The sequence below is a fragment of the Chionomys nivalis genome, chromosome 19 (genome assembly GCF_950005125.1).
Source record: "Chionomys nivalis chromosome 19, mChiNiv1.1, whole genome shotgun sequence".
Lineage (NCBI taxonomy): Eukaryota > Metazoa > Chordata > Mammalia > Rodentia > Cricetidae > Chionomys > Chionomys nivalis.
This window is the reverse complement of record NC_080104.1, coordinates 50,637,914-50,647,808: the sequence shown is the minus strand read 5'-3', so window position 1 is coordinate 50,647,808 and position 9,895 is coordinate 50,637,914. Positions and strand designations below refer to the sequence as shown.

The 9,895-nt window shown below is 42.8% G+C and overlaps 1 pseudogene; it reads left to right on the top strand.

Moving 5' to 3' along the window:
• The first annotated feature begins 2,492 nt into the window (after positions 1-2,492).
• On the top strand, positions 2,493-4,674 carry LOC130890410 (mitochondrial fission regulator 1-like; annotated as a pseudogene).
• Positions 4,675-9,895: the final 5,221 nt, after the last annotated feature.

Below are 9,895 nucleotides of genomic sequence, written 5' to 3'. Positions count from 1 at the left end.
TTTCTGGAACCCATAATAAAAACCAGACATGGTGGTACAAGGTTGTTATCCCAACACTGGAAAGAGAGAGCCTAGCCAACAAGGCCCAGGGGTCATTGAGAGACCCTGTCTCAAAACACGAGGTGAGTGAACTGAGAGATCATACCAAAGCTTGACCTCTGTCCTATAAATACATGCACACAAATATGCACCTGCATACGCATGCACTTGCTCCCATACACACATGAACACCTGCCTATATGCACACATGAGGACTCCCTGCAGGTGCCAGACAGTGAGAACCACACAAAGAGATAAGAATGAAGACCCAGTGCAGAGTGACTTCGTCAACCTAGATCAGACTTCGGGGAATCGAATGCCAGGTGGTTCATTGTCAGCATATTTAAACCACGGGACAGTTGGGGGAAGGTTTCCAGGAAGCAATCAGGCAAATCAGTACAATTCTACAGCTAAAAGGCCTAGAATCAAATGTGATCTCTGACCTATTAATAGCATAGAGGTCATCAGGCTATAAAGTACATGTGGCATCTCCCCTAAGGATGGGTACAAGGCGAGTACAAGGGCCTCTGCGTTCCCCTCACACACACACACATACACATGCACACACACGCACACACGCACACATGCACACACGCACACACACCAGGTTCTTTTGAGCTAATTCTTCCATCTCACTATCCTTACTTCGAAAGGAGAGAATTTCAGAGGCAAAGAGCCACCTGAAGGAGTTTGAGCAGAGAAAGAAGTAAATTAGAGTACAGAAAAGCAGGCCAGCACTCAAAGGGAAGAAGGCTGCCTTTTTATCTGAGTCAAGAGGGGGAAAAAAACATCAGTTAAAAGTTCAGGAGCCATTAAGAGGCAGCAGAGATGGTGTTTGGGCCAGGTGTGAGGAGTGAAGGAGTTCCCATTCAATGCCCCCAGTATTCTTAGGAAAATCAAAGACAAGGTCATGAGCAAGGACCAAGATTTGAGGCTGATTGGAAGGGACAGGGCTAGAGCGGCCATTCGGATGATGCATTAGGAAGAGAACGTGCAATAAATAAGAGAATCACTAAGCAGCAGACAGAGCAAGTGACATCAGTGCAACGCAGCTGGCAAGAACTGTAACACACAGGACGAGATGATGCCCCTGGCAGTCATGGGAATGAGGAAGTAGGCCTGAGATGGAAGGGAATGTACCCTAAATACGATGTACCCTAAAATGTCAGCCCAGAGCATTTGCAGCAGGCAGGGCAGCAGTCTGCATCTCACTGCCTTCCCACCGCCTCCTGTAACTCCCCATCCTTAGTATTATCACAAAGGGTTACAAACATTTATTAAGTAGCCCCCCTAACTTGACATCTCAATCCCGCCTTGTGTACTTGACCTGAGCCACCACACTGTTAGCTTCTCACCTTAATGCTAGTCCAGCTCTAGCTGTATCTTCTTTCCTGACTTGTCCCCTGGTGGAGACTCTGACTCATGGGACTTGTGTACACTCTGGATTTGATCTGCCTGTTCTGCCCTGCCTAGTAGCTGTGCTAGCCTCTCACTGTGAGCTCCTGATTCCACAGCCCTCTTCCTCCCCTGGTTACCGTTATCCTAACCCAGCATACTGGCTATAGTCAGTGCATCTGCTACTACCATGTTTGTGCTGAATTTTGCCTGTGAAGAAGTGCTATGTACCCAGAATGAGAGAATACAGACAGCATAGGAAGACAAAACTGATGGGGTCAGAGTTAGAATCATAACAGAAAGGAGCAAAGATCAGAAATATGTCATATACCAAGAACCAGAAAGAGGAACAAGGCAACAGTAGAGATGAGGATGCCAAGAAGGCATCTAATTCCAAATAACATGCCTAAGCTTGTGAGCCAGAGGTATATGACCCAGCTCAGTTCTGGCTCACAGCCTAAGTGACAGAAAAAAATTATAATAAAAAATAATAAGCCTAAGAGTTGAAGAGATCATATGACTTCAAATTATATTTATTCTCATATGCTTGTGTCCTAGTTAGGGTTACTATTGCTATGTGGAAACACCATGAACGAAAGCAAGTTTGAGAGGAAAGGGTTTATTTGGCTTACATTTCTGAACCCATCCATCACTGAAGGAAGTCATGGCAGGAACTCAAGCTGGGCTGGGACCTGGAGATAGGAGCTGCTGCAGAGGCCATGGAGGGTACTGCTCGCTGGCTTGCTTTCCATGGCTTGAAATGGGCAGAGCCCTCCCCATCAATCACTAATTAAGAAAATGAGGCATCTTCTCAATTGAAGCTCCATTCTCTGCCATGACCTTAGCTTGTGTCAAGATGACATGAAACTCTCCAGTACAACTGACCTCTTGTGAACATGATACAGAATTACATCATTATTAAGCCACAACCTTTCCTTTCTTGTTCATCCCCAAGCCCTCATGCTAACAGGAACATCACAGCAGCAGAGTGTGTTCTGTGGACCATGTGCTGCTATGGATGCCTGAGCTACTTGACATGTAGGTTAAGAAGACTCAAAATGCTGGGCTGGACTAAATGCCTGATGAGGATGGTATTTAAGCACTTAGTTGGTACTTTGGAAAACCACAGGGTTCATCTCTTCATCTCAAAGTACCATAAAGAAAATTGGTACTGAATTATCTCTGATTCAGTGTCCAAGAGGTCAATTTCCACCTACCAACCAAGCAGCAGAATGGAGCCCCACCCTTCCAACAGAGGATGTGGCGGCACCTTTTCCTGATGTTGGATGTGTAGCTACAGAAGAGGGAATGTGTTCAATATACTGAGGGAGGAGGTCAGGTTCAAGCCTCCCCTTGAGGATGGCCTTCCTTGCTTTGAGGAGCCCCCAAGCAAGCCTATTTTCTTCCCAAACTTGTTACAAGATGAGCATCCTCCAAAAATGACCCTGGCCAATGAGAAGGCCTTGCAGAAGATCTCCCATTCAAGAATGAGCTTGCTGAGAGCTCAGCTTGCCAAGATTGTGACCCTCTGTTGTAAGAGCAACAGAGATTTTTAGAACACTTAGATTCTTCCACATCTGTAACTGTTAGAACACTTGGATTCTTCCACATCTGTAACTGTTAGAACATTTAGATTCTTCCACATCTGTTGCTGCAGCACCACCACCTCCTTCCCACCCCCGTGCCATTGATGCTCCACCAAAGTATGTCTGCTGTCAATCTGCTTACAGAGAGAAGAGAACAAAAACTCGTACTGGAAAGACTTTGGCTAAGAGCCTCCCAAAGAAGCCTGACATGCCAAAGATCCTTGAGATCTTTAAAGATAAGAACAGGGTGAAGCTATGGTCAGTCAAGAGGTCAGAGGAAGACCTAAAGCCTAAGTTAGTGGATACTACTGACCCTGCTGCCCTCACAGCGGACACTCTGAAATAGAAGTTTGCTTAGCAATGTCAACACAATAGCCAAGGTAAAGTTAAAAAAGGAATTCCAAAACCAGAGTCAGAGACCACCTCAGTTCTGGAGTTCTCCTTAACACAAGTGTATTATGACATGTTTTCAATAGGCGTCCAGGGTTCATCTTCAAGCATGAATAACAATTGTAGGGCTTCAGAAGATAGGCTATTCGAGAATGTTTTTGTGTATTTTCAAATTTTACTTTCCTATTTTTTGTTTGTTTGTTTGTATTTTGGTTTTTTGAGACATGGTTTCTCTATGTAGCCCTGGCCATCCTGGAACTCTCTTTGTAGACCAGGCTGGTCTCAAACTCACAGAGATCTGTCTGCCTCTGCCTCCCCGGTTCTGGGATAAAAGGCATGTGCCGCCACCACCCAACCACCACCACCCAGCCCCCCTTTTCAATTCTTAACATTAATATCTATGCAAATATTTTATATGCATACATTTGAAGATTAAAAAAGTATGTAAAAACTTGTTATGAATAACACCAACGAGAAAACTGTTTCTCTTCTTTGATAGTTTACTGCTCATAGATGGAATACCTGGTCTACCCTGTTATTAGAGAACAGTGTTGGAGATGGGAATGCCTCCAGCAGGGCTTACATAAGTTCTCACTTCTTTTTTTCCTCTGGAGCTGAGTTTACAGAAGATGTTTACTGCTGAGTCTCTGAATTGCTTTCCATTAGAGGGAAGTGAGGACCAGGAACTCTATGCTTACACCTCACTGACACCCAATGCTGGAAGAAAATCTACTTCTCAAGTAGTAACAAATCAAATTATTGAAGTAAATCACTTCTTAAATAAAAACCAGAATGTTCAAAGAGGGGGTACATCACAATATAAAATAGTCCAGACTAAAAAAAAATTAAATATTCCAGATTTTAAAATTCCGAATTTTTAAAAATTCAAACACCTGAAAATTCTGTCTCTTTAAAATAGTCAACACTTTTCAAATCAAACATCTTCAAAATTCAAAGTCTCCTGTCAAACCAAAAATTAATTAAATATTTTAATACTTCTAAAAGGGAAGAACCAGGGCACAGTCACAATCTGAACAAAGCAAAACCAAACTCCAAAAGTGTAAATAACTCTGTGCCCAACACCTGGGATTCACTCAGGACCTCCTGGGCTCCTTCCAGGGGCTGTGGTCACTTCTCCAGCTCCACCCTCTGAAGCACATTCGAAATTCCTGCAGGCTTCATTCCAACACCACAGCTGCTGTTCATGATCCTCCACGGCACTGACATCTCCAGAATGCTAGGGTCTCTCGCCTTATGCCACTGAGCTGCACTTTCCCCATAAGCTTCTCCTGGGCCCTCTTTGTAGCACCAAGCTGAAAGTTTTCTGTGTGACCCTTTTAACCCTGTCCTCCAACTACTCCTGAGACTGCACCTTCACCAAAGGCCTCTCCTGGCCTCTCATAGTGCCAAGCCTCAGCTGCCCTCCGTGATCCCTTCATGCCTTCAAAACCAGTACCACCTGGGAGATTCTGACATGTGAGTAAATTCGGCAGATAAAGCAAGGTGCAGCCTTGACCACCTCTGGACCACACTCTGTGTGCTGAATTCAAGGAAACACTTCCCAGAAAATTTCACCTCAGGAAGACTGATCACTTCTTAATTACCACTAATGTCTTAGCTCCAGCTGACCAGCATCAATTGTCCCAGTAAAGCAAAGCATCGTCAGTGGTTCTTTGTAACATAATTAATAATTAATAAAAACTCAGAGACAGACATTGGGGTTCAGCCTGAAGGTCAGAAAAGCAAAACAGCCAGCCACTGACTCTTACCTCTACCTCAGGACATAACGGTGATCCTGCCTCCAGGAATCTCAGAATGAGACTGTGTGAGAGCTGTCTCCTCCCATCTTATATTCCTCTCTAGTGTTAGGATTAAAGGTGTGCACCACTACCGCCCCATTTCTATGGCAAACTAGCATAGCTACTGGGATTAAAGTGTGTCGCCACTGTCTGGTCTGTCAGGCTGATCAGTGCGGCTGTTTTATATTCTGAACTTCAGGTAAGCTTTATTTAGTAAAATACAAATGAAATATCACTACAGTTCTGGTCTCTTGTTAATCACAGATGATTCTTTAGCCTCAACTGATTAGACATCACAGATTTTTTTTCTTAAAGGATAGTATCGAGAAGGAATTTTTCATTGAGTATTCACTGAAAAAATATTCTCCCGAGTTTAATTTCCAACTGGTGAATATACCCCTGACCTCAAAAGGTAGGAGTAAAACAAAAGACTGTATTAACATACAAATTGGAAGTCATGGGCTATATTCATCACTCATTCCCTAGACTCTACCCTAGACCAAATACTCTGTAGGCTAACCACTCCCTGGGTGGAATCCCAAGTTATTTCCATAAAGGGAACTGGTCATTACAAAAATCTTTTCTTGTCTTTTGGTTGGAATGGACTTAAGAGGATCATGATTTTTTTAAGTTGTGTTGTGGTATTGACCTGCTAATGCTTTAGTTCACAGTAGGATGTTAAAGATTAGAAAATGTTTAGAACTTTTCTAAGAAAAGTTTTGACACCAGCAATGTTTACTTTAAGATGTTAATGATTAGAACTTGTCTAAGAAGCTTGACACTAGCAATGAATTCTTGAATTTTATATGTTTGATAAGACATCACAGATTAACTGTAGACAGAAGTTTCTGGCCTGCCTGGTCCCCTAGTCATTCAGTCCCCAAAAAACACATACAGACTTTTATTAATTTTATACTGTTTGGCCTATTATCTCAGGCTTATTTTTAATTAGCTCTTGTAACTTAAATTAACCCATAATTATTATCTATGTTTTGCAACGTGACTTGGTACCTTTTCTCAGTAAGGCATTCTCATCTTGCTTCCTCTGCGTCTGGCTGGTGACTGCATCTCTGCCTTTCCTCTTCCCAGAATTCTCCTAGTTTGCCCATCCCACCTATACTTCCTGTCTGGCTACTGGCCAATCAGTGTTTCATTAAAGCAATATGAGTGACAAATCTTTATAGTGTACAAGAGCATTATCCCACAGCACTTAATTCAAATGCAAAGTCTTTGCTTCCCTCTGAAACTTCACAAGACAGGCCTCCATCCTCTGCATTGCTCTCAACATTCTTATCTTCCAAGCTCCTACAAAACAGCCTACTGAGCTTCAACACTCAATGGATTTCCTAGCCCCAAATTCCAAAGTCCTTCCACAATCCTCCCATGGTCAAGTCTGTCACAACAATACTCCACTATGCTGTTACCAATTTCTGTTCTAGTTTGGGTTACTATTACTATGATCAAAAGAAACAAAAGGAAGTTAAGAAGGAAAAGATTTGTTTGGCTTATGCTTCCACATCCATAGTCCCTCTCTAAAGGAAGTTATGACAGGAAGCCAAACAGGACAAGAACCTGACGATAGGAGCTGATGTGAAAGCCATGGAGGGGTGCTGCTTACTGGTTTGCTCTCATGGATTGCTTAGCCTGATTTCTCATAAAACCTGGGACCACAGCCCAGAGATGACTCCATCCTCGATGTTCTGTCCTCCCACGTCAATCACTAATTAAAATAAATGCTCTACAGGCTTGCCTACAGCCCCATTTAGAAAGACATTTTCTCAGTTGGGGTTCCCTCCTCTCAGGTGACTCTAGACTGTGACAAGTTAACATAAAATGAACCAGCATAGTGGGACATGTTGGAATTTCCAAAAGACCTGTACAATCAGGTCTGTTATAATATTTGATGTCAGAGATGGATCCACACATTTAGTAGACTCTCTGTTACACATCTACTGTGTGCTTAATGCAGTGATAACCAAGGTAGTGAGAATAGTGAAGTCTGTGGTTCTAAGTTTACAATCTCATGAAAAGCAAGGTAGAAAGATACCCCAGACAGAGGTATCTCCAGATGGCAGAAGAGAAAAGGGATGTCTTCCTTCTCTATTGGGATTAAGAGGAGATTTCAGAGTGACAGTTAAAGATGACGGACCACTAGATAGGAGAACATTCCACTGGAAAAGAGCATGCTGAATTTGGCAAGCCCCAGGCAGCATGGTTGGTGCCTCAAAGAGGAACCCACCAGTGGCAGAAAATGACTGAAGAAAGTGATGAGCATCAGATGACAATGACCCTGGTCAAGATGAGGAGTTAGAATCTGATACTGCAGTGAGAGGGAGGAATATCACGAAATAAACAGGAAGGTGGCAGCCCAAGGAATAGGGACTCATTACAAACACAATGCTTCCTGGGATATTAATGGGATGATATCCACAGGAGGCTTCCTGTGGTTCCTCACAAATATGGGATATCTGGTAGGATTCAAGAAAATGTTCTCCATAAGAACCAACTTAGGTTCTTTGAAGCCTCTCAGCAACAGGACAGATAGAATTATTGGTAAATGTGGTAGCTTGAATGTAAATGGCCCATATAAACTCATGGGAAATGGCACTATTAGGAGGTGTGGCTTTGTTGGAATACATATGGACTTGTTGAAGAAAGTTTGTCACTGTGAAGGTAAGCTTTGAGATTTCATATATGCTGAAGCTATGCCCAATGTTTCAGTTCACTTCCTGTTGCCTGAAGACCAAATATGGAGAATTCTTAGCTTTTTTTCCCAGCACCAGTCTGCCTGCACACCTCCATGTCCCACCCTGATGATAATGGACTGAACCAATTAAATGTTTTCCTTTATGAGAGTTGCCATGGTCATGCCATGGTCTCTTCACAGCAATAAAAACCTTAATTAAAATAGAAGTTGGTACCAGGTACCAGGAACTGAGGTATTGCTGTGATAGGCCTGACCATGTTTTTGCTTGGAATAATATGGACTTTGAGAGTTTGGCTTTAAAAAATCAGAACAATGCTTTAAGTGCTGCTTAATGGGTCATACTAGTAGGAGCATGTAAGACAGTGGTTCTGAGATTTATTTGAACTGTGGAGGCCTGGCTCAAGAGGGTTTGGAAGAGAAAAATATTAATATGTGACCTAGAGAGCAATCTTGTGATATTTTGGGGAAGAATATGACTGCTTTTTAACCCTTGTCTGAAGAGTCTGAGGCTAAAGTGAAGAGATTCGGAGTAATTCTTTTGGCAGAGGAAATTTTGAAACAGCCTAGTATTGACTCTGTTCTGTGGTCATTACTGGTCACTCTCATTCAGATCTATAATGAAAAGGAGCAAGCTGAGAAAGAAAAAATATAAAATGTACACTTTGAGGAGAAAAGAAGCACCAGTAATGCCTTTAATCCCAGCACTTGGAAGGCAGAGACTGGCAGATCTCTGAATTTGAGGTCAGCCTGGTCTACAGATTCAGCTTCAGTTTCAGGGTAGCCAAGTTCAGGTAGTGAAGGAAACCACCAAAAACATAAAGTTGGTGAATTGTAATTGAACTAGTGGACCATGTTCCAGCCCATGTCAGCAGTAGAAATTGGCAGCTTCAGCCATGTGGTTCTAAAGTGAAGGATTGAAGAAAAAGGCTGTGGAATTTTCCTCTGGGACTAAGGAAAGCCCCTGAAATCAGGCACGTATCAGGAGTGTCCCTGAAAGGAGGCCCAAGAGGTCATTGTGTGAGGTTATGCAGGTGAATCCTGGGTTGCCCTGGAGACCCCAAAATACTGGAGCTGCCAGAGTCATGGGATACCTGTCAAGGAGAGCTGCTAACAGGGAGTAGAACCAGCCCAAGAGAAAGAAGTATGCTGCTGTCAACAAAGCTGAATGGATTTGGAGATCTGAAGAGTTTTTTGATATCAGACATGGAGGTGTAGAGTTTATACTTTGAGCAGCTGGATTTTGGTCTTGTTTTGGTCCAGTCTTTCCTCACTCTGCTCCTTTCCCTACATTTTGGAAGGGTGATATATGTCTTGCACCTTTTTATGTGGGAAGTATATAACCTGCTTTTTTATTTTGATTTCATAAGGGATTACAGTTAAGTGATTTCATCTAACACAAATTCTAGTGTGTCTTAATAATAAAAGCCCAGAGTTAGATATAGGGTTAATGCTGAAGATAAGAGAAGCAGAGAGGTCAGCCACTAGAGAGTTCTTTGACCTCTACCAACGCTCAGACCCAAGGGGAGATTCTGTCATCAGACTGAATTTCCAGACTCCATCTGTCTTCGTCAAACCCAAGACTTCAATGGGTTCCTGTCTCCTCCTGCCTTATATTCCTCTCTCCACCCGGCCATATCACTCCTGTCTCCACCTCCCTAGTGCTGGGATTAAAGGCGTGTGATTCCAAGTGCCGGGATCACCTTTGTATGAGTTCTGTTTCTCTTTTAGACAGATTCCATCTCCTGTAACCCAGGGTGGCCTTGAACTCACAAAGATCCCTCTGCCTCTAACTCCCAAATCCTGGGATTAGAAGATGTGTGTCACAACTCCCTGGCTTCAAGTGGCCTTAACTCTGCACTCTGATCTTTAGGCAAGCTTTTTTTGTTAAATCATAAACAAAATATCACTACAATTTCATGAATCTCAGAAGAGACTTTGAATTTTAGACTTTAAAACATTGTTGAGACTATGATAGACTA